The sequence below is a fragment of the Astatotilapia calliptera genome, chromosome 4, assembly GCF_900246225.1.
Source record: "Astatotilapia calliptera chromosome 4, fAstCal1.2, whole genome shotgun sequence".
In the NCBI taxonomy this organism is placed as follows: domain Eukaryota; kingdom Metazoa; phylum Chordata; class Actinopteri; order Cichliformes; family Cichlidae; genus Astatotilapia; species Astatotilapia calliptera.
The window spans coordinates 9905269-9927135 of NC_039305.1; the positions used below are offsets into that span (position 1 = coordinate 9905269).

General features: G+C 38.2%; 1 long non-coding RNA gene across 1 annotated transcript; it reads right to left on the bottom strand.

Annotated features, from left to right (window-relative positions):
• Positions 1-3432: 3432 nt before the first annotated feature.
• LOC113019999 (uncharacterized) lies at positions 3433-19621 on the bottom strand. Its single transcript, XR_003272130.1, has 4 exons — positions 19583-19621; positions 18902-19029; positions 18531-18614; positions 3433-3462 (listed from the first exon to the last, which is right to left on the bottom strand). It is a non-coding gene; the product is annotated as an uncharacterized LOC113019999 (long non-coding RNA).
• Positions 19622-21867: the final 2246 nt, after the last annotated feature.

Below are 21867 nucleotides of genomic sequence, written 5' to 3' on the forward strand. Positions count from 1 at the left end.
CCCAACATCATGCCAGCGCATATTGGGAATGGTACAGGCACAGATCGGTTTTCTATCGCCCATTTGCTGGGAGTAAGGGCGCCCTCCGTTTGCAAGGTGCGCCTGCTGCTTGCGGCACAGGGAGGAGAGGGCGGGGCGGCGGGGGAGTCTGTGGCTGGCTGGAGCAGCATCTAATAACCAACTCGCAAAATAAAACAAGATCAAAACAAACCAACAAACACGAAAACACCAGACATTATGATACAGACTTATAATTTGCACCGATGTTTTTTCGCAATTCTATAAAGTGAGCGCGAGAGCCCTCGGTGCGCCTGCTCGCTGCTGAAGTCAAAGTAAACTTTATTGTCATCTCCGCTACATACAGTCAAGTATATAGAGAGACGAGACGACGAGGCTCCAGTTACAGCAGTGCAAGAAAACAAACAATAAATATAAGAAGAGTAAGAAAATAAATATAGACTTTAGGACTCGGGGTAAAGGGATCAATAACAATTTAAAATTTATAACTTACAGTTTGATGATTTAAAGTCTCACACACAACCCGTCAAAAAAAAAGGGGGGGGGGGGGGCGGCTGCTTCCAAATAGAGCACATTTGATTCATAATATTGTCAATCCAAGCCCATTATGTATTCATGATTTGAATCCTGGGTTGTGCGAAATCCCAGAAATAAACCCTAGACAAAGCAAATCTGTGAACTAAGGTGTAGGTCTATTAGGTTTTGTTGTGGTGATTCTCGGGTTGGGGGATTTGTGTTCATACTGGAGTGCAAAATTAAAACCAATGGAAGATGGACAAGAAAAGTTCAAAGCCATCAGGTGCTCACTTTAGAAAAAAGAGAAAAGAAGAGAAGGAGGAACGAGCAAAAGACACATTGTGTTACAGATTTTAATATTAATTAGTCATTGTCAATTGTTGATTTGTCCTGTTCTCATTGTATGACAAATTATGATGGCTGTTTGGTAACTGTCTGCATACTCTCTCTCTCTTCATATGTGTGTGTTTATGTTTCTCTGGTGAAATTCAGTATGGTCCCGACAACAGTTTTATGTTAATGTACAATCCTTTATATGTTTTATGTGTGTGTGTGTGTGGGGGGGGGGGGGGGGGGGGGGGGGGGGTTCGCCCAGGGCACCAAACAAGCTCGGACCGCCACTGATTGTAATGTATCAAACTGTTCATTTATATGTTCATTTATGTATTCATCTAAATGTAAGAGCACCAGTTTACTGATATAGTATAAATCTCATTCACCAGTGTTTCAGACTGGGATGACCACAAACCCTTAAAGTCACACAGGTTCAACTTGGCAGCGAGATGGATTTTTTTCTGGAGCCTCAGGAAACCTGGCTGTTGTGCAAGAGCCTCGAGAAACATATCCGAAAAACAAACAAGCACTGGCATACTCCCTGGCAGTTTTATCATCAGTATTTAACATGTTCAGAAAATGGGACAGCCTGGAGTAATTGTGCATGCACTCCAAAGTCTTTACACCAAACCAACACTCCATTTGGTGTGAATGAAAAAGTCTCAAGTTGAATGAGAGTTTGAGCCAAACACTCTGGGTCCAAAGACACTGCCTTATAATTTAGCTTAATGAAGAAGAAGAAAAACATGCAAAAATGCATAACTAGGATTTTGGTCAAATAAGCTTTCTTAATGCACAAGTATAGAAATAAAGAGTCTGGTCTTGGTTAAACAAATATCTGGTAGGTGCAGATACACTGAAAGTGATCCTGAATATTTATGGCACGCAAACTGTCCTAAAGGAACAATCACAAGCCTCTGCTGTAAGATTCAGATTGCAGCTCTGTAACTGCACACCAGCCACACACAAGCTGCTCATTTGCACTGGCTTCACACTTCTGATTGCACAAGTGGTGCGACTTGCAGCGCGCATGATGAATTTATCTGTTAGGTGTGTGTTTGGTAGATTTTTTTTTTCATTTTTTCAAACTGTATATCTTCACCTAAATCAGATGTTGAGAGGACAGAGAGTGCTGCAAGGGTGTGAATGAAGCACACGGGTCACTTTGTTATGCACTGAGTGGCCCCACTGAGGTCAGGGATCAAAAAAGAGGCCTTGATACTGACAATTCCTCATGCTAGGCTTCCTGGCCGTATGCTAATTTACATACTAGGAATGGTTGGCTGACATTCTAACAAGTTTCCAAGCTGCAATCCGGAGAGCTTGTGTTTTTTCTCTGATTAAACATGAACGTGTATGTTATTGAATGGAAATCCATAAAACATATATTGTTTATTCTTCAGTGTAAATAGAAAGAGACTGTCATGTATAGAAATTCAGCATAAGAGGTCAGTTTCAGTGCAAAGAGATTAATATAGGCTTGTTTTAGCCACTGAAGGAGAAATCTGCTGATGCTAGTTGTAATAAATATTTCTTCTGTGTAACTATAATCCCTACTTTCAAACTACATTAATCATTATTTGAATTTATGATTTCTGGAGGCTAATGGTAATGATTGAGTTTAATTGACCAGCAAAATTAGCAACAGTGAAGCATCTCTGCTTTCATCTTCTTTTTATTCAAGTAATATTTTAAACTCCTCAGTTAGCCTCCCACTCATTCAGGTTTTTTTCCGAATTAGTACCTAGTAAATGGGCCATAAAAACTCCTTTATGTTCATTAGTGGAGATATTTTTCACCTTACAGATATAAGCTGGGGGGAAATGCTAAAGAAGCATCTTTTTTGAGTAACAACTCCATGCGATATTTTATTTTTATTTACATTTCAACATCTCTAAAGTACAAACTCCACACGGAAAGGCCACAGCCAGGTGGTGAAGTCAAACTCAGGACCTTCTTGCTGTGAGGCAAGCGTGCTTACCACCACACCACTGTGCTGCCCTCTACATGTATAGTCATGTTAAAAAGAACATTTTCCAGGCTCTATGCAGTCCTGTGAAAAAGTAGATCCTTACTGTTTACATAGAAATTAAGAGGCATAACACAATATTAAAACCTTCCAAGGAATGGACATTCCGGCAAATTTACCCCAAGATCAGACTAGAGAACGGGCAGGGAATTTCCAAAAACCCCAAGAACTACATCTCCAAATTTATAGAGCTCAGTAGTCAAGACTACATGTTTGAGTTCATGGTTGTACAATTTGAAAAACAGTGAATAAATATGACTTTGGAAGAGTTTTCAAGAGAAAGCGCCATCTCGCTAAAATTCAGTTCAATTTTATTTTATTTATGCAACGACAAATCACATCAACAGTTGCCTAAGGGGGCTTTATATTGTAAGGTAGACCCGACAATTATACATACAGAGAAAACCCAGCAATCATATGACCCCATATTAGCAAGCACTTTGGTGACAGTGGGAAGGAAAAACTCCCTTTTAACAATAAACCTCCAGCAGAACCAAGCTCAGGGAGGGGCGGCCATCTGTCGCGACCAGTTGGGGAGAGAGGAGGAAGACAAGACAGAAGACATGCTGTGGAAGAGAGACAGATATTAATAACAAGCAATGATTCAATGCAGAGAAATTTATTAACACACAGTGAGTGAGAAAGGTCCCTGAAGAAGAAATACTCAGTGCATCATGGGAATCCCCCAGCACCCCACACCTATTGCAGCATAATTAAGGGAGGATTCAGGGTCACCTGATCCAGACCTAATTATCTGTTTTAGCAAAAAGAGAAGTTAAGCCTAAAAAGTAGAGAGAGCGTCTGTGTCTGAATCCAAACTGGAAGCTTATTACACAGAAGATGGGCCTGAAAACTGAAGGCTCTGCCTCCCATTCTACTTTTATGTACTCTAGGAACAACAAGTAAGCCTGCAGCGCGAGAGCATAGTGGGGTGATGGGTTACAGCATAGCTTAGGTTTGCAAAGTTCTGAACATCTGAACAAACCACAAGACTTGTAGAACAATGGCCTTTGGACATATGAGACCAAAGTAGTGATGTTTGGCCATAGTGCACACCATCATATATACAGAAAACCAAACACAGCATATCAGCGCAAGCAACCCAAACCAGCTGTTCAGTAGAGCGGTGAAGGGGTGATGATTTGAGCAAGTTATGCAGCCACAGTACCTGAAATGAAACACCGGTGTAAAAAAGAGTGGCTCAAATTCCTGCATCGAATCCTATGAAAACCTTTCGTTTTTCGTATCAGCATAAATGAATCCATTTGAGTTGTTCCTTTAGTGTTTCTTGGTCATTGAAACTTTGAAATGACCAGAAGAAAAGTATTTTACTACATAATCTTTGACGCAAAAAATACTGAGAAGTAGGAAAGTTATGCCTGCACACAACAAATATAGCATTACTGCAGTTCTGATTATGAACGCAGTGTTTTCTTTTGGTATCTACAGCAAATTATTTGGAGGTTAACTTACATGGGTGCAGGCAGTAACAATAACACTTCATTATGTAGAAAGACCACGAGATATTTATTCTGTGTTATTTTTTGGCAAATCCCTGACAGGCACCATAGATTACCCCTTGCTGTCATGTCTCTTTTAGGGATACAGATGATTTGAAAACACTCTTTTCATCCATGGGATGTCTCGCTCTAGTGTTGCGTTAAAGAACAGCAACAGTCTGGTAAATAACATGTCCAAGTGACACATTGTTCGTTGGCAGGAAGTGGAGTGAAGGCGGACAGGTCAGTGCCCTCAAAAACACTCAAGCGTATCCTGGCCTCAGCTCTGCCAGAGAGAAACTGAAAACAAACAAGAAAGGGCAAAACTGAGCCAAACAAGAAGTCTTATATATAAAGTATATTAGGTAGACTTATGTTGCCTTGTTATTGATTTTTCATATAGAGTTCATGTCTTATAAAATGATGAGTGCGGGGTATTGTACAGAAGATTCTTTTGAACTGATATGCCCGAGAGGAGAAGAATCGTGTCTTATATAATTTATCAGAAGTAAAACCCAACTTGTTTGATGTTCAGAAAGGCCTGCAGACAGACATTACACATTCTTGTAAAACACCAACTAATTGCTGAGGGTTCACAGGACTGGATAAAGTGTGCTAATTACTGTCAACTGTGATTGATAGATTGACGATCATTATCTTTAATGACTGTCATTTTCACTAAGGGCATCGGGTTATAGATAACATATTATCCACCTGCACAATAAAAAAGTGGCATTTTGACACAACTTGACCCAAATCATTGGAGTGCTTTGTCATTTGGCTTTCAAGTCCAATGCAATGAACAAAAATAATTTATGAAAACAAAAAAAAAGCAAAGAAACACTGAGACTGATTAAATACGACCCCCCCCCCCCCCCCCCCCCCCTAAAAAAAATAAAAAATAAAAATAAAAAAACAAAAAAACAAAGAAAATACATGATGCATGAGGATCAGTGTGGATTCAGGGTTGGGAGATGCGCATGAGATTGGACGTAGTGGGTGAGCGCTGTGTGGTGCAGGAAAACAAAATCAAAAGAAGGATTACAGGATCCCTGCCCTGCCCACCAGGCACCTGAGACGTGGGCAGACAAAGAAAAGAACTGACAGCAAAGTCCAAGGGTCATCACAGTTTAACACGCGTCTGCTGCTGCTGCAGTGTACTCTTATAACAAGGTCAAAGACATATTTCAAACAATTACCTGATTTTTAAGTATCAGTTGGCTGCAAAATAGCTCTCATTATAAAGCGAACTCGCTTCACTTTAGAAAATTTACAGGAGCTCTAAGATTTTTTTCGTATTCATTATTGATTGTGATGATGTCCATCACTTTAATAAACCCACAGCCGTGTGAAATCGCATTTGTGTCTGCTCTTGCCTCATTCCAACTAGTCAGAAGGCAAATTATTGACACTAAATAAATAAATAAATACATAGATACATTAAAAGAAAAAGAAAAAAAATCAAACCGCTTCTCCTGAACCAACACAGTCACAGGAGAGAAGCTTCTCCACTTTGAAATGATAAAAATACTCCTGGACTTCTGTTTGCAGATTGGAGAGAAGATCGATAACAATCAAGGCACTGATTAGAAGAAAAGAGCCTATCTTGTTTGGATTGCTCTACATCAGATTTTTGAAAGTATTCAGGCCTGTATGTTACCAGTGTCTAGACAAATAAAACCAGACATGTTGACTTTCTGTAGTGATAAGTAAAATAAAGTCTCTCTGCTTTTCCCATTATAGATAACAAAGGTTTTCACAATTTTAATCTTATAAAGGAAAACGCTGTCTTCATGTTTCCATTTGATAGCGATCTTTCATATTTTGCACTCTATAAATCTGTCATAGAGAGTATATGAGTAAAGCTATAGGTATCGCACACACTTACATGGCTTCTATAATGCACCAGACTGTAAGGATAAGCTCAACCATATCTGCTGAGTGAGCAACAGTCTCAGTGATCCAGAGTGACTTTAAAGATGGCAGATCAGCCGAGAACTGCAGATGAGGGATGAAAGGGGGAGGGAGAATCAGAAAAGGAGGACTGGAGGAGAAACGGGAAGAGATAGAGTGGGGTGAGGAGTTAATATCTCCCAAACGACATATCCTGCATATCATCCAAGTGAAATAACAGCAAGTCCATCAATGCAAATATGCACAATTACAGCTACTTGATATTTTAGACACGTCACGGGGATTTTGAGCTTGAACCTCAGACTGTGGTTGGAATCTCAGTATAACCAGCTGCAGTCTTGCAAAAGGATCAGCCCAATAATCTTTGTAGTATTAAACAACACATTCATTAGTCTGCATTGTGAGGGAGGATGTGGCCTTACTGAGCAACTGATTCCCACTTTAACCTTCCTGCCTTCTTGGGACCTTTTTGTGCCACTGCTATGTGTTAAATGGCTGCCATTTCCACTGTGTTCAGTGGAATATAACCAAACTTGCCACAGGATAGTTTTTACCTGTCAATGTTAATATTCCAGTGTGAATTCCTTAAATCAGCCTAAAATGGCTGAGCAGCAGAAATCCCCACACCCATCACCCTGGGGACCATTTTCTGCCCATTGACTTCCATTATAAACGCTATTTTTCAACCCCAAATTATCATCATATGATTTTATTTTTTCTTCTTTTCTTGGATGTCAATGAAGACTCAGGGCCTTGAAGTTTTAATTTTTAAATTGCAAAAAAAAATGCAAAAAAAATAATGGCAGGTCAAAATGTATGTTGGTGCCAATCTTTGGTCCATCTAAAGGCCTACTTATAATGACAATCACATATTACTTCAACTGGTTTTTTGTGGAAATATTTAGTTTCGTTTTTTGGTTTTTGGGGCTTATAACACAGGGCGCTCATGTAATAACACTGGAATTTGAAGGGTTAAAACAACAAAAATATAATTAAAACTTTACATGAATATTTCAGGGAGAAGTAGTTTTACAAGGTTGGCTAATTTAAAGTGGAATAAAATATGGATATATGGTCTTTTTATGGCGTGGCTGAGAATGGTCCCTAGGGTGATGGGTGTGAGTTTTTTAAAGGATGGCAGGAGGGTTAAACACATACAAGTCCTTAAAAACTTCACAGAGAATTCTGGGTACTGTCCTGATCTGCATCTCTTAAGCTAATCGTCATATAGATACCTAATGGTAAATCCTACAGTACGTTGTGTCCTTTAACAGATTTAAATAAATAAACTGTTGCAATTAAACCCCTATACACAGCAGTGTGTCCTCTGAGCTCTGAGGTTTCACCTGTCAGTTGAGGTTATCTACATTTTGAAGATGGAGCTCATGTCCAGTTTCATTTGTGGGGTTATTACAAAACTGGAGCTGGCTCTGGGTGATTTTTCAGATGAAACACACAGAATGTTAACACTATTTTTAAACATTTGACATTTGAGTAACTTCCCTGAAGCCCCAAGTCGTATTTCATCTTTGTTAAGTTATGTGCAAACATAAATTAGATACTGCATTAGCATGTGCAGAACACATTAAACACCATGTCCTTTTCCATCTCAGTCCTTGGCTTATATTTCAAGTAAATATGGAGATGGGCGGTCACATATTTACAGTGTGACTCAGTATTCATTGCTTTAATTAGAAAATAACATCTGAAAAATTTAAAAATAACCAATAATTTTCTTTTCTAGTGAAAGCAAAAGTAATTATAGACACACACATTACAGCACATTTCTCCATTCAGCCATGTTTAAGTGTATCTGGGCATTGTCGTTACATACGATCATCACAGTATACCCATTTGTTGACTCTGCTGTTTTAGAAATCATAAAGAAGTAGCATTCAGTGCTAATACAAATGTATTTCTCTGTTTGAGGAAATGATATAATAAGACAATTGATGTATAACAAAGTATTAGCAATTTGATTTGATTTGATTTGATTGGAGCTGTGGAGTTAGATATCCTATCAAAATCAGCCACATGTATGTGTTGTCTCATTATAACCCAAACAGAGACGCTAAATCATTCCTGCAGCCTCTTAAGTTTTCCTGAAAACAACCACTTCTGTTCTTGAGACACAAGGTTCAACCTGACAGCAGACCAAACTCTGAACCTTTCATATAGCACCCTGTCCTGCCAATTCCTGTCCCTATATTAAGATTAATTACACAAGCGGCCAGTATGCTGAAATGGGAAATTATATGCCCCCAGGAACGGGGCCGTTAGATGCTCTGTCTCAGTTAGTAGAACAGCTTTTAGATTGCTCTTGCATATTCTTATGCTGAGCAAAGCAGGCATGGGATTGGCTGTCCTGGTCTATTCTATGGGTTTGATAATACCTGGCAGAGGCAGCTTGGGATATGATGACACTGATTAAAGAAACTTTTGCTCCATGCCAGGTGGGGGCTGGAGTCCCTTTGTTTTTCTAATCAGTTGTTAATCACAGTGAAACAATGCGGCTCTGTGTGTTCTGATCAGATTGTTGGTACAAATTTTTCCATTCAAACAGAATTTATAAATGTGTCCGGTAGCATTTTGAACCGTATTGTGGGAATGTCTTACCTGGAGGCAAAGAGGAAGTAGAAATAAATTAGGAACACAACTATTTAAAGTTAATACAGCACACCTGTTAGCATACGGTTACTCAAAAATTCAACATTTCCATGTTAAATTCCATTATCCATTCACGATTCATTTTTATAGCAAGCTGCCAAATGTAAGACCAAATCTGTAAAATGTGTCACTATGTTTACTGGTAAGCTAAATTTTTCAGTTATTTAATTTTGTTTTATTTTTGAAAAGCGCTGTCTGCTAAATTACTATGAAAAAGGTGAGAGTGAAACATGACAGTCAAACATGACAGTGAGGGCTAGACTGCTAAACAATCAGCTGGGAAGTGTGTACTGATTTGACTTTGGAATTGTAATAAAGTAGCAAATTGATGTTCATTAGCACCTGAAACCATTTAAATTATTTTTCTATTAATTAATTCAGGTTTTGTCAAGGATGTTTTTCTATATATTAGCACAGCTTCCCTAAAGAAAAAAGATTTCATGACATGTCACTTTCATGTTTGTTGTTTTGGTGTTTTTACTTTGAGATGTTGTAAATCTTGCATCACATTGCACAAGACCTGCTGCCCATTTTTTGAGTGCTTCAAAGTTCCAGTTATTATCTTTTAGCTGATGTTTTATTCAAACTAACACAAGTGGAATGACCGTCTTTCTACAAAACTGCTTTATGTTAAAAACTTTGCCTCATTGTTACTGCATATTTAGCTCAAAATTTGATGCACTGTGCCTCTGAAACTAGGATTATATGCGTAACATTTCTGTGTTTTTCTGAGTCAAAGCTGCACGCAGACAGTAGACTGATGACTATCACAGACTTTTCTTTGCAATCATTGCAGAAACAGCATCAAAGGCCCTTCATGTATTAGAGGAAAAGCTTTGACCAACTTGGACCAGCTCAACCACCCAATCCCCCACTGTGAACATTACCAAGGGAAAATTCATGCCGAGAGAACTGTAGGGGAGCAGAGGAAAGTGTAGCACCTGGCATGTTATGCAATGCAACCTCCTCATTGTTCATTGTGCAGCTCTGTGTGCTGTGATTTGCAGTCTGTGACACATTATGTCCTGGACTGTGTTCGATCCTCTCACCAAGGATGGAAGCTGAGCTGGGCAGCTGGTGGCTGCTTCTAAACTATTTCACACATGACAGACTCTGTCAAAAATTTGAATAAATTCAGTTCTGAAGAACGACTTTGAAGAGAACGCTAATGACTAATGCAATGCTTTCAAGGCAAAAGGACAAAAGGGAATCCAAAATCTAAACACAACAGGCCCCAAAAGAGTGCACCTCTACTATTTTGTATCAGTTCATAAAACGAATATTTCAAGCTGCAGAGATGGTGTGTATGACACAGCACGCATGTGCTCAGTTTGTTCCCAATGTAAAGTTTTGGATTATCAAGGATGAAGGTCCAGAGTAGGGGTGGGTACTGTAAAATTATATCATGATATTTCAAGAAAACTTGCGATAGCAGTATTTCTGATGATACAGAAAAACTACTGAATGTTTTATCAATGCTTGCGGCTTGCAGGTAGCAGCATTCATACAGTAAGTGTAAGAAATGAAGAGCATTTCCCATTTTTCTTTTCCAGTGAGCTACTGTCATTGATGATACACTACCTAATTTGAAGTGTGAATCTATTGAAAAAGGTGCTAGCAGCAGCAACATTATAGTGCGATAGTAGTGACACAACATAAGTCAAATGTAAGCACAAAAGTAGCCTAGGTAGTGTTTTCTTTTGAAGTTCTAAGTAACAGTATAAAACAACTCAGTCACACTTTAGTTTAACATTAACTGAAGTAACTTAACCTTGTAACTCTTCTTCACATATTATTGTCACATAATATTGGGATATTGTATCTAGGGCCGAACTTTTTTAACCAGTTGCTTAAAGACCTGCTTTCCCATCTTTTTGTTCTTTGTGTCATATAGAGAGCAACTAGCAGGTACTCCACTGGGTAGTACTGGGTGGTGCAATTTATTTACATTTACATTGCACATCACCAGCTACTAGCATTCACTCCTTCATAACCTGGTAATACTAGACCAGTGGTGGTCAAGTGCTAAAACACATTTGCTGTTTCCAACTTGAACAGTTCCACAGTTTTCTTGCATATTTTGCAAAAGTACTGTGTTTTGCTGACGGTTGCTAAAGTAGCGCCCTTGTTCAGTAATAATTATGGTGGCTGAACACGTCTCTTGCTCGACATGCCTGGGCTTATTTCTGGTGCACTAGAGAACATAAACACATGATTATGTTATAGATGCTATTGTGATTATATATTTTTTTATCACTTATATATCTTTTTTTTACCATGTTTGGTTGTTAGTGCATGGGTTTACACAAAGTGTAAAAAAAAAATAGAGCTATTAGCTATTTGCCAATATTTGGATGAACATTCATTAATGGGCAACAAATAAATTTAAAGAGTAAAGAAGAGAGAGCTGTATGGTCATATTACCTTAGTAAAGACCCATAAACTACACAATTTTAGGGAAATCTTTGTATGTTTCATGTATATGAAAGAAAAAATTATTTTAAATCACCAAATACAAAAACATAAATGTCCTCATATTTGATCACTGGTTTTTTCACTATATATTTTCCACTGTGCACAATATTGTAAATTAACTTTTACAAAAGCTTTTTTTAGTCACTGAAATATTAGACTGTGTGCACAACTTGTGCACCACTGTGTGGCCCATCACCTACAATGTTATACAAAAGGTATTCATTCAAAACTGAGATCAATACTGAGATTCATGACAGACACAACAGCCAGCGCAGACAGTCGGGGGCTTTGGAGGTACGCAGCAATAGCCAACTGTGTTTTTATCTCATTTCTGTGTTTTACTTTCTACATTTTTCTATACGTGTCTTCTGGCTTCCACTTCTTTATATGTATACATTTTCTTTGTTGTGACGATAGTTGTCTGGAAAACTGAGTTACCCATGTAAGCACTAAAGAGAGAAAAAATAAAAGGGGAATGGGGGGAAAAAGTAAGATTTGAACAGTGGTTTTTGAAGCTGGCAAAAAGTCTCTGCTGAGGACAAGAAGAGAATACTAAGGAGAATTGCTGGAGCAAGCAGTAAGGCAGTGAACAATAAGTATCCATCTATCCGTCCATTTTGCTCCACTTATTCAGCTAAGGGTTGTGGTTGGGTTGGAGCCTGTCCCAGCTGTTATAGAGCAGGAGGCAAAGTATGCACAATATCACTGATATATTCTGCAAATTAAGATTAGCAAACAACTGTCCTGTGTAAAAAGTGCAATAAATAAAAGAAAATACTGTTTTTAGTAAAATGTGGGTAACTGTAATTGTAGGGGCTAAGCCTACGCTTGAAGCCACTGAGGTGTTCATTGACGGGGGTGACGCGATGCCACTGGTATGCTTGAAATTATTAAACTTGATACAGTCCAATAACCCCAGCCTTACTCATTTTGTCCTTCCACGATTTAACATAGCAGCGCAGTGGTCACAAACTGTTTACCTCCTTCCAATCAACAACACACCTGCCGCTAATTACGCGTGTCTACCTTAAATACATTCAACACATCAAAAAGTGACTTCTAGCTGCATACATAGGGTATCAACCCAAAAATAGCTCCTACAGTAATAAGGAAATGCTAACACTGAATGGTGGCTGGAAGAGCATTCAAAACAGGCTTCAAGGGAAAGCTTGTGAAGATGAGAACAAGCACTTGAATAGTATAAGCTATAAAATTTCATACATATCATTTAATTGAAACCTGGCATTGATCACTTAGTAACCAGAACCAAAGCTGTGACTTAAGACATGAAGGTGGATGTCTTCTTCATTGGGCACTGGCACCTCCTTATGTTGTTCAGCTGACACACATTTGTTACCCATTTGAGAGTTACAGAACAATATTTTTGTCCTTCATAATCAATAGTATTTGGCAGGCAATGTTAATGTGGCAAATCTCACCAATACTGATGAGTCACAGTAATCAACAATGTAACCCAACTCCAACTCATTCCTCTGGCTTAAATAGCAGAGGCTGGGAAGAATTAAGAATAATGGCTTCATGTTAGCACCAGATAGAAGTATCAGTCATGTGAGGATAAATGATGCAGTCAAGGGAAAGTGAAAGTCTTCTGCTTCTTTGTAAGACCTGATAACTCTTTCCAAACATATCTCGTCCTTCACCGAGATGTCAGTGCGAACCCGATTCAGAGACAAAAGAATGCAATGATTAAATTCCTGCCTTCAGCCACGGGGAAACTCGACGCTCGAGAGGATAACGCAAGCCAAGGTCACCGCATTCACATTCCAAAACATGGTTTCTTAGGTCTGTTTGCTTGTTGTTGTTTCCTCTGAGCCCACAGAGAGGAAAGAATACCAGAGACAAATCAGTGGAAGAACTATCAACATGGTGGACTGTAATCTATTACAGTGACGTTCCCAAGGATCAAAAGCAATGAGCTGCTGACTGTTTAATAAACTGCAAGCTTACACTGCAGTATGGTCTTAACTATGATTCATTACTGTCACTGCATCTTCTATGAAAATAAAAGAGGCGCCTGAGGAGGCTGCTGGATTCCAGCCACACTAAATTGCTGTAAATTGCCTCTGCATTACATGTAAAGACTTTTTGTGGAGTTCATTTTTGCTCTGTTTTCTTTCCCGTTCCCTTTATTTTACCACCAATTAAAAATGCATGAAAGTAGGAGTTTTAAGATCCTCGTGAGTTGCCAGGGGGTTTTCAAGTTTACACACTCAAGGCACAGTTTGATATTTTATTCATTAACGTGTTTCCTCACGTCATAATTATAGAGGTAGACTTAAGGAGCTTGCCTCAAAGTCAATGCTGACATTTCAAGGAGCAAACTGCAGTGACTCTTCTCCAGCACTTATGAGCTTCATCTGATCTTTTACATCAACAGCTAAATGAACTCATTCTGGCTGGAGACGATAAGAATATATTGAGTATATAAATCTGGAGAAAAAAGATCCCTTTTTATGGGAAAATTGAAAAAAATAGTCAAATCTGAAATTCTGTTTCATGCTATCCACTGAGAATCTGAAATTGTTGGTATCTATGTCTCAAGAATGTGCTGTTCTTGTGAGGCTGCAGCAAGTATTGCTTATTTGCATTTTAAATAACAAAATTTAAAAAAAAACAACAACAACAAAGGTAGTGCTTATCACCGAAGAAAGCCTGTTTGGGAACCCAGCCAGAAACTGGTGGGAAGTGAAGGAGAACGCTTGAAACACAGCATACACACATCAGCAGGAGCATGGGCTCTGGTTTAAGGTGCTGCTCTGGCTAAAGCCAACACTTGGCTGACTCATTACAGCACCATGAGTACACTCATTAGTCAGTTTCTGTGGGTGCTGAAAACAGCTTAAAAGTGCCTTAAATGGTCACCAAAATTTACTGTGTACTAAAGCACTCGAATTATTCTTCAGAGTATAGGGCAATCTATAATTCATTCAGCTGGGTTCATTGTTATTCTCACTGGTGAAAAGGAGACTCTGGGGAATGTGATAGGGTCTCTTCTTACTATTAATTAGCAGAGCAGAGAGATTGGCTTTTTTTTTCACTTCTCATGAACATGACACAAGGCCGTTACTGAGTGCAGAATTTGATTCATTGCCATATAGCAGCGGTACAATTTGTAGTTCACTTTTCTTTGTAAAAGCTATCTTTTAAGCTATCTCTCAGCAAGGAAATATGAATAACAGTAAAAAAAAAAAAAAATTAAAAAAGGCCAATCAAGTCCTTCTGGATTTGTCCACTGCCTCAGCGTTCATGGTTGAGCTTAATTGAGGGGTTTCAAAGACATATGGGAACCTCAGAACCGAATAAATAAGCTCAACTCAGTACAAGGGAAGCACTTTGTTGCTGTATTCATCCACATTAAACCAACAGAATTCACCAGAGATTGTTTTGAATAGTAAAGCAGTTTTAAATGTATCTTTGTGTCAACCAAAGCGCTCTTCTCAAATGCTACAAAAGTAGAACTACAGGAGTAGGGATATATCCCCTTCAGACACTATTAGGTTTATCATTCATTCAACTTCAAAGCACAAGGTTATGTTTATTACGTAAATATGTCAGTGAAGATGGAGTATTTGCATCGGGGGCATAAAGAAATGAAGATCATTTCCTCTTTTAAAGCTGCATTAGAAAAGGACTCTATTTTCTTTATACTCAGAAACTATTTGCTCGGGCTTTTACTGCTTTCCTGCTTTGGTGAGCAATCAACAGCATTTGCGCTTCTGACGATTATGATCAAATTTTCATTTCTGTTTTTAGAATGCATCAACTGCAGGATATAATAACAAAAGCACTTATTTAGATCTTAGTGCCTCTACAGGCTCGACTGTCATCCACTGTCAGCTCCTGCAGATTTTCTGTATAGTAGGGGGTGAAAGAAAACAGGAAAAAAAACACAAATGACAAAGTGTTAACTTTAGAGATTTGACAGGCAATAAAAAATCCCAGGCCATGCTTAACAAAAATATTAGGCCATTTCCCTAAGCCCAGGGATGTATTAGTGAAGTTGGAGGATATTCATTCATAAATAAATAATGGTGAAACAGCTTATAGGGACATCTGGCTTTATATCCGTATAGCTGCTGTGCTCGTGAAACCATGTATCATGATAAAGAGGATTCATAGCACCGAGCCTCATTAAAATATTGTTCCTGCAAGCCTTTTCTTCCTGTAGAAAAACATAACATTAAGAGTCATGTTATATTTCTTGTCCAAATCCAGCAATGTGATGGTTCACAGCAAAAACAGATATAATACTGACAGAACATATATTAGGTCAGGCTGCAAAGTTTATGCTGGATCTAGTCTAAGATATACAATTTACACTTGACCATGCATGACCTTTACAGTTTTTACTCTGCTGCCTTGATTATTTACTGTCCAAAGGGCGATCACATAAATATGTGTAGAGATTTCTAGACAGTGACACAGTGTTCCTTTGTGTTAAACGAAACATGATAAATACAAGTTCAGGCTTTTTGCTGTAATTTAAAGCATTGAACAGAATAACTGCATTAACTTTTGAGGAACTGCATTTGTTTGTGTACACAATCCATCTTTTTATCCTTCAAACTTCATCATTTTTGTGATGCTTTTACTGCGCCTATCTTAATAATGATAATAATGGATTGGATTTATATAGCGCTTTTCAAGGCACCCAAAGCGCTTTACAATGCCACTATTCATTCACTCTCACATTCACACACTGGTGGAGGTAAGCTACAGTTGTAGCCACAGCTGCCCTGGGGCAGACTGACACAAGCGAGGCTGCCATATCGCGCCATCGGCCCCTCTGGCCAACACCAGTAGGCGGTAGAGTAAAGTGTCTTGCCCAAGGACACAACGACCAGGACAGAGAGCCCAGGGATCGAACCGGCGACCTTCCGGTTACAGATACGCTTCAGTTGATTGTTCTTGGGTCTTTATCCTCTAGTTTTATCTTCAGCAAATTAAATGCATGCTCAATGAGGTTGAGATCCGGTGTTTGACCCATTGCATAATATTCCACTATCTGACCTTCAAAAACTCCTGGCAGCTTTTGCCGTATGTTTTGGGTCACTGTATCTGTGCTGCGAAGTGCTGCGAAGTGCTGCACAATCAACTTTATCCCATATGCCTGAATATGAGCAGAACACATTGCTCTACACACTTCAGAATTCATCAGAATTCATCCAACTTCCACATCATCAGTAAACACCAGTGTAATGAGCTCCCAGTATTTGCTATCACAAGGTCATTTCTCTATGGTCAACTTGCATAAGGACATCCTCTGCCAGCTGGAAAGTGCTATTCAATTGGCTTGAGTTTTTCTTTACTATGGAAAGGATCCTGTGATCAACAACCACCGTTGTGCTCAGTGGACAATCAGGCTGTTTGATGTTGCCAAGTTGATTTTTTTTATCCCCCTGATTGTTTTAAAACTGTTTATCCAACCACCCCTAAAGTTTCTGCTCTCACAATGTTGGATTTGCTTTGTTGTTGCAGCTGGTGGTCTATTTCTTTTGCACTGATATCTTCTAATCTCGTAAAATAGGGAACTGCGAAAGTGAGAGTCTAGACTTCAACTGCATCTTGCTTTATTTATTTTTTTAAAGCTGTTGTGATGACTTACAGACGCAAAAATAATGAAATTTGTCTCATTGCTGAACTGCAATGAGACAAATTGCATTATCCATTATAAGATTTTTGTTTCCTGATTTGTTACAACTACAATGAGGGACACGGCTAAGGGTGTAATTTCCTTAGAATTAAAAGGAATTTAAATATATTTTATCTACACAAGATACAAGAAGACACAAATTATCCTGCAAGCAAGTAGTGAGTATCTTCCACGTATTCCCGCATAAAAATAAGCAATATTTCCACAACTTATTCTGTGAATGCACTGTACTTTCAGGGCCACGGGCTGTATTCTAGAGTAGCTTAACTTTCCAGTCTTATGTCGTAATTGCACAATATTTTAGTGCACATGATGGGTTTTTGACTCTTCAGCTGTACTCTTATAGTACATATAAATTGTGATAATGACCAATCTCCCTTTCCTACTTACAATAAAAAAAATAAACACCATCAAACATTGCAGGTTATAGGCCTATCTTATATACTTCTAAGACATTATGCACTACTTAAAATTACGTATAGTTCAATTATTTCTTCTTTCATGTATAAACTTTAAGTGTTACCCCTTTATTTTAGTATATTTCAGATATAATGGATTCCGTTCTAGCGGAAATACACAATTAATTGTGGGCCTTATGAAAATGAGTTATTTCTGTGATATTTTTCATATTTAAAATGTATGTTTCTGTAAAGCGTTGAGAATTATTTTGTCCTCTTAGTGAAACGGTAGGGCAGCAATTGCATTAGGTACACTAACTGAATAAGTACTCATTTTCAAGAAAATGCTTACAACATTAATGTTCATTTTACATCATTATTCCAGAAATGTATGCAAATACATCTATGCAAAGGCAATATTCAAGTACCTGTCACCTGCTCAGTGCCAGGTTTGAGTTCTTTATGTTTTATCCCACACTGAAAGTAATACAGCCAAAATAGAAACTGGCCATCAAAGTCATAGTGAAAAGGCTCTCACTATAAATCTGCTGAGCTGTACAAAAGGTTATTGCACCTGTCTGATTCTGGTCATGCAACCAACATAAGAAGGGATTTTTAATACATACTGCAAGCTATGCTGCAAACTTTGAAGATTCCTAGTCCTGCCGATACATGGTCGCTGTATAGCAATTGTTTATTCAGTTATACTTTATGCTGCCATATACTGATGAATACTTCCATATATCGTCACAATAACAAGCTGCCGGCTGAAGTCAAAATCTTGTGTCAGAAAATGTTTCCTCTATGAGACGCACACAATATTATGTGAAAGGTCATCCACCTTTCCACAATGCATACCCTGAAGTGGAGAACCCAGCGATATCAACTTTTAAAATCACTTTTATAAGCATGTTGTTTTCATAAGAGAGGAAAAATCAGTGGAACACTGCAGCTGCACTGCGATTGGATGTGCATGTGTGTATGTATCTATATTAAAATCAACTCACCGTTCGGATGGCTCTGATCAACATCAGGAAGAGTGACAATTTCTCTCAGTGCTAATCTTGGGGTATTTGCTTTGTCTGAGAACACTAGATAAGAAAGGAAAGGAAATGACAGCAGAGAATAATAAAAAAAAAAATTCAATAAGAGGACAAAGAACAAAAAAGGAGAAAAAAAAATAAAAGATTCCATTTTCTTTGAAATTTTACTCATCCCGAAGCACTGGTGGATCCCCAGGTGCTTAGATCTGAGTCTGCAGGTACTGAGTACCATTCAGCAGTCCTGATGACAGGAGGGATATGGCCTTCAGCCAAAAGACCACACACAGGCCCGCTCGCATATACACTCTTCACCACATCTGCAGTTTTTGCCCCACCTCCACTCTGCTCTGCTGGTGCCTTGGATCACTGCTCATGTTGTCCAACACTGTTCCGCCTGGGAAAGATCTCAACTATCAATCTCCAAGCTGTCAGCCACGCTGACCCATCAGACCCCAGACAAATCCTGCAATAGAAATCAAACAGCCTTTTTTCTCTGTACTGAAAGTCTGTTGCTGTTTTGTCCTGCTTTGAACATTACCCTGATTGAGTGGTCTTGGAAATAGAGGACTGATAAAAACTCAACCTTAAAAGCGACAACAGGAAAAAGGAAAATAAGCAACTAATTGGCTGCTACAAGGAGAAACATCACCATGAATGCTTATACAAGGGCAGCAGGTTTTATATCCGATTTAATGCATTTTTTTTAAAATGAACAGAAAATGTCAAAATCTTACAGCGTTTATAAGCACAACTGCCAAAAAATGTCTTCTCTTTTAAAAATCTCTAAAATTGACTTTTACTGAACTCAACACACCTACCTTTTTATTGAATAAAATGACTTACTGTCACTGTAACTGTTTGCAGCTGCCACTATTCTTCTTTTATACGCGAGACCTCAGTAACTGCGAGGCTAGACACTTTATAATCTGTTGTTACAGACAGGTTCATGTTGGTGACCTTTATCTGTGCCAGCACATGCATATTATGCTTAGGGTCTTGCACCTCTTTGCTCGTACCTCTCTGTCTCTGTCTTCCTCTGGTCCTTCCCTTGAATTCTAACCTCCTTTTCCTGCTTTCTAAAATCAATTATTATTGATTTTGCTGCACTCTCTGGGGTGGAGTCAAAAGAGGGGACAAAGAAGATAAAACCACAGGCGAATTGCTAAAGTAACTTCACTGTACCACAGGGGACTGGTATTATCGTGAGAGGAGACTCAGATGCTGCTCTGACTCCATTTAAAAGCACTGGAGAATAAGAGTAAATGGCATCCTTCGTTTACCAGGAAATTTCAAATGATGCATGAAGTGGATGTCAGCCAGCAGCTGACTGGCTGTCCTGTTTGATAGTGTAAGCTGACAAGTTGATAACAGTCAGACAGACAGTAAGAGATATTCAGATGCCTCAAAATTTAGGCAAACACCACTATGGCTTAACGGCTGCTTTACAATGACCCATGACAGAGAGCCAGTAACGAGGCCTCTACATGTGGCACCTAAATGCTGATTGTTCTTATCTGGTAACGAAATGAAGAATCTGATTTAAAAAAAAAAAAAGAACATTTATCAAAGATCTTTACACAAAGTATTAATACGACCACTATGAAATATTTTATAGGAGAATAGAAACTATGCTAAACTAATAATAAATTCATGTTTTTTTTAAGGGTTCTTTTAAAAAAAATAATCAGTTTATTTAAAACATAATTGTAAATTTGCAGTGTCTCAGAGCTGGAAGTTTGAAGTGTTACTGGGAATACCTCATATTTTACCTCCTGCCTGAAAAAGATATGTTTTATCTAATTTGTTGCAAAGTATTGGCAGAAAATGATCTTCTTTTAACTTGTCTTGGGAACATGCTCTGCTATTCTGCTATGCAAGTTTTTTGTTTGTTTTTTAAATCCCTTTTCACTGACACAGAAGCCAAAAGGTGGATGGAAAAAAACAAAAATCTGACAAGTGATTACGTCTTTGAGTAAAAGCTAAGCTCAGACTTGCTCCCATCTGCACTTCCCACCCCCGGACCTCGATATTCTGGAACCAGTGAAAGCTTGAAATAATAACCCTGTCCAGAAATTTAGAGCCTCTTATGTATTTCAAAACCTCATTTTTTTAATGATGCATAAACCAAGAAAACACATGAGATGCATTAGGAGTCATGCTGTGGGCAGATTTGTTAGAGAAACACTCCCCCTAGTGTAGGAATAGCTATACCTCAACATTACACAAAGTAAAAGCACAACAACCAAGACAGTTTCAATATTTTTAATCTTTTTCAATTTATACTTGCATGGATTAACCAACAAAGTATATACACATTCATTCTTTTGGAGGGAAAAAAAGTGCATATATGACTTTAAAAAAAACGACAAATACAAATAAATTAACAGAATGCTTGGACACAGTCTAATGAACTTGAAACTGGTTGTTTCAATTGTAAAAATATATATTAAAAAAAAGTGAAATAGCAGGCATATGCTGGAACAAATATTCTAATGTAAACTAAAATTAAAAAAAAAAAAAGAAAGAAAAATTGGTCAATTCAGACACTGCAGATGTCAATATAATAACCACATAGTTCAGCAGGGAGTAGAGTAAAAGACTTTAGAATGAAAACAAATCTCCATGAATGCAGTGTACAAACGCATTACAATTTATACAGAAAGTAAAAGAAGAGGCATGCTTTCATTAAGCACTGTAGTGTTAAAATAGTTTAAAAGAAAATGAGACTTGTGACATTCATTCATCAAACCTCTCCTTAGATTCTCTGATCCAAAGATAGAAACTGTCCATTACAATTTTCTTTGCTTAAGGCTTCTGAAAAGTTTCAGCATCCTTTTTTTGTAGTGTTTCCGTTTGAAAATGCTCTCAAAAGCTTCTCAAATCCTAACCGGCTATTTCAGCTCATCCAGGTGTGTATTTGCAGTACCTCGCCATCTGCAGAACCTTAAGTCTGTACCTCAAATGTAGGATTATGGTAGTTTTGCTACGGCAACTTTGAATTGAACATCATGAATTTAACAGCAAAACAAAACGTCTATGTCGCAACAACAACTCTAAGCAGGATTCTCTAATCCTAATTAAGTTCTGCAGGGAAGCCTGAATGCATTTTACAACTAAAGTGATTAACGTTTAATACCCACTTCACCAGTCATTAGAAAGAAAAAAGAGAATAAATGGCACCGTTTTAAAACATTGGAAGTTACCGTTTGTTGATAAACAGTTTACAATAAGAAAAATAAAATAAAAAAAACCCTCAAAAGTATTAAGATATTAATATTATAATGTCACTGATCATGTACTG